General features: G+C 38.0%; 1 pseudogene; it reads right to left on the bottom strand.

Moving 5' to 3' along the window:
* Window positions 1–281: 281 nt before the first annotated feature.
* On the bottom strand, window positions 282–2629 carry LOC141351381 (uncharacterized; annotated as a pseudogene).
* Between the last annotated feature and the right edge of the window lie 1494 nt (window positions 2630–4123).

Here is a 4123-nt window from a genome sequence, read left to right as displayed (position 1 = left end):
GTATAGCCAGCAATTCTTACTCCAGTTCAGTAAATATGCTGATACAACATTTTATCAACGCATACCAAGCTATCTGCAATTTTCACAATACATGAGTACTCAATCAAAAAGGAAACGGAGAAGAGGAAAGAAAGGTGGGATTCGCCAGAGACTAAAAACATTGGGAAGTAAATTATCCCTGTCCACAACTTTATTAATGAATGCTCAGTCCCTGAAGGGTAAAATGAATGAATTAACAGCAAATATACGCTACTTGCATGAATATAGAAATGCTTGTGTGCTAGCAATCACAGAGACATGGCTGATTGTGTATGTCAGTGCTGTACGTGTGCATGTGAAATGCAAGCAACAAAATTTCCCTAAGGGAACAATAAAGTAAAATAATAATAAAGTAAATTTACTGTCATGTCCTGCTTTAGGGAAGCACCCTTGGTGGCAAAAAGAGTTTCAATTCTTTTAACTCCAACAGAGTAGTTAGTGTAGATCATCATTCAGGTGGCATAATTAAGGGTAGAGTCCAGGCATCCGTGAGAAAGGTTTACGAAGTTGAGGTGAGTGTTGACCCTCTTCCACAACTACTGGCATCAGATCCAGGAAACCCTCACCTGACCAGCGCTAACACCTGTCACCTGCTTGTGTCAAGTTTCTGCAAGCAAATGTGCAGACATTCATATATGCACAAGACCATTTACTCATTTTATTTCATGTAGAATTGGTGTTTGTAAATTTGTAAGAAAAGAGCACACTTTAAGTATCTTGTTGATATTTGGTTTGAACTGGTATGGAATGTGGTCCAAAATTTGAAACACTTTCAGTCACTCCACGTGTATCCTAGCTCTTGAGATTTGTCTGTTATGGCTCACTACCTCATGTGTGAACTGTCCATTCACAAGGAAAGATGGGATGTTCAGGGAAACTCCTTCTGGCAAAATGTCCCGAATTGTGAAACCATGTCGCCTGGTTGTAAATGTTGGAGAAGTCCACAGTCAGACGTTATTGCCTTGTCTGAGGCACTCCCACCATACAAGTCACTGACAAAGGTAATAACACCATTTGGATGCAACAACACTTAAAGCCTGAAGTGTGGTTTGTCCCTTGTTCTGGCTGTACATGTGACACTACATGTCAAGCCATTCTGTGTTAGAGACGGAAACATTGTGCAGTCAAGCACCATCCTACAGTTAGGAAAGGGCTGGAAGCAGTCTGGCAGTGATGTTTGATTCTTGGCTGTGGAGGGAATGTTGTTCTCAAGCCGACCGACATTCAAAACATCATACAGGGCACTAATGATGGTAATGAAGATGTTGTTTACTGTGGCTGTAAAGTTAAACCTTGTTGCAAGGTCTACGTGGCCGCAATTAAGTTTAAGCTTCATTTAAGGTCAGAAGCAATTGATTAACTAGGGGCATCATTTGAACAGTCCAATCAGAATGATATTGTAAGTCGAATTTAGAAAGAAGAGTTTCCAAAAACAGGACAGTGGCAGCATCAGGCAATCCAGTTAAATAATGAACTCTCTTAGGGTTTGAAGAAATTAGACTGAAGGAAAATTGTTTTTTCAATTTGTCATTATCTTCCTTCAGCATGGCATTCTCAACCTCAAGTGCCACAAGGCTTGATGAAGTACTAGGGGTATCTGTAGTTACCATGTCAGCATCTGTTCCCTCATCCTCACTGCTGCTAGGGACCATTTCTTTCTTCCCTTTGGGAAGACGGCAGAGGTTGTAAGGGAATTGGAAAGTCCTCCCCTCGTTCCAAGCAAATCGCGATGGCCCAGCAGCTTTTCCATTAGGAAAATGCCAACTGCACACTCCGGAGTTGCAGTTTGGTGAGAAGTTTTCACGCCTATAACAATAATAATAATAGTTAATTTAAACATTTAATTAATTAATTAAATATCATTACTTATTATGTCATGTGAACACACTACAATAACAGTAAAGCAGTCATTGGTAATCATTACTGTCTAAAGTTTATAAAGTTTTGTTTCTGGTACTGTACACTGAAATTTGTGTCTGTGTTTATTTAGCTTGTTATTCTGTTAGTTTTTGCTTGCTCTGTGTACGTACACTGAGAGCAATGTAAGACCAGTCAAATATGTAAACAAACCTGGCCATTAACATGATTCTGATCTTATATCTCGGGCTCTCTCCAACAATGCTCAAAGTAAATACGTATTTACTCGTATTTACGATAACACATGAAGACAGCAATAGACACATCTTTAGGTTTGTCCATAATGCTAACATTAGCACCTATTGGCGCCAAAAGTTTTTTCATTCGTGTAAGATTTATAACTTACCTTATAAACTGCAGCCATTTCCTTTTCTCCTTCTCGTCACAGGGAAAGCGGTAAAATGACAGATGAATGTCACTTGTTTTTTTGTTTTTTTTTAACTCTGATCTATTCAAACAACATAGTACACAGCACTGTGGCATTGCCAGCAGCCATATCACCATGTAGCCCAAGACAACTTGCCCACTGAAGCTAAGTAGGGTTGAGTCTGGTCAGTACTTGGATGGGAGACCTCCTGGGAAAACCAGGTTGCTGCTGGTAGAGGTGTTAGTGAGACCAGCAGGGGGTGCTCACCCTGTGGTCTGTGTGGGTCCTAACACCCCAGTATAGTTATGGGGACACTATACTGTCAAAAAGCACTGTCTTTCGGATCCTGACTCTCTGTGGTTGTTAAAAATCCCAGGATGTCATTTGAAAAAAGTAGAGGTGTGCCTCGGCATCCTGGCCAAACTTGCCCATTGGCCTACTAATCAACCACATATATACTAATTGGCTATATCACTTGGTCTCCTCTCCAGTAACAAGCTGGTTTGTGGTGGGTATTCTGGTGCAATATGGCTGCTGTTGCATCATCTAGGTGGATGTTGCACATTGGTGGTGGTTGAGGAGATTCCCCCATTCACATGTAAAGGTCTGCAGAAAAGCGCTATATAAATGTAACAAATTATTATTATTAAATAAACCAGCTAGAGGACCCAACTTTGGACCCGGAAATAGTAGTTGTCATCTGAGACAACGTAGGGACGAAACATAGACTATAGAACAGTTTGTCCAAAAAACAGCAGTCAAAAAACGGAAAACGGAAGGTCCCGTACGGGAAAAATAAATTAGGCTCAAAATAATGGACATCCTGACTAATACGGGACAGTTGGCAACCCTACACTGTAAAAAATACTTTGCTGCCTTACAATTTTTTTTAAATTAAGTCATGTCAAATTTACAAGTCATGTCAACAGAGATCAGTTGTCACAACTTATAAAATATAGTTGAGAAAAGTCAACTAAATTTACTCACCTGTAGTTATAACAACTCATCTCGAATCAAGATAAATAATAGTAAGTTGAAATGACTTGTAAATCCGAGTTGATTCAACAAAAATGTTTAAGGCAGCAAAGTATGTTTTACAGTGTAACTGGTTTAAACATTTAAGTCTAGTCCAAGACTAAAATGCTTGTTTGAGCTGTCCTAACTGAAATATTCTTGCACTGACATTTCTTAAAATATATCAATGCCATTGCTTTGTCTCAAGATGCACACCAGTAGTGTTTTTTTTTGTAAGATATGTTTGTAAAAACTACTTAAATCTCATAATATAACTAAGGTCTACTCTTGGATTAATCTAAACCCTGTCCAGAAAACCACCCCTTAAATAAGTTTAAATGTCAAAAAGCTACCTTCAACATTATTTAACATGAATTTAACAAGTTTTAGTGTGATGTTAACATATTTTAGCATTATGTTAGTATGAAGCTACCATGTTTTAGCATGAGACATAATGTATTAACATGTTTTATAATGATGCTAGCATGTTTTAACATGATGTTAACATGTTTTACTATGATACCTGGCTTTCTAAATAGTAATGAACAAAAAACAACATACTGTATAAAACTGGTAGAACATTGTATTATAGCACCTAGGCCATAAGTTTAATTATAGGGAAGGCGCATTCTCTACTAAAATAATAATGTAATAAAATATACAGCCTGAATTTATTATATGTCGCTTTGGTATAAAATTCTAAATTCCAAAATGTAAAAAGATACATTTTCACTTGCAATACTGTAGCTGTACAATAAACAGCTCCTTGCACCAGTTACAATAAAA

This window comes from Misgurnus anguillicaudatus, chromosome 20 (assembly GCF_027580225.2).
Source record: "Misgurnus anguillicaudatus chromosome 20, ASM2758022v2, whole genome shotgun sequence".
In the NCBI taxonomy this organism is placed as follows: domain Eukaryota; kingdom Metazoa; phylum Chordata; class Actinopteri; order Cypriniformes; family Cobitidae; genus Misgurnus; species Misgurnus anguillicaudatus.
This window is presented reverse-complemented; position numbering and strand designations above follow the sequence as displayed.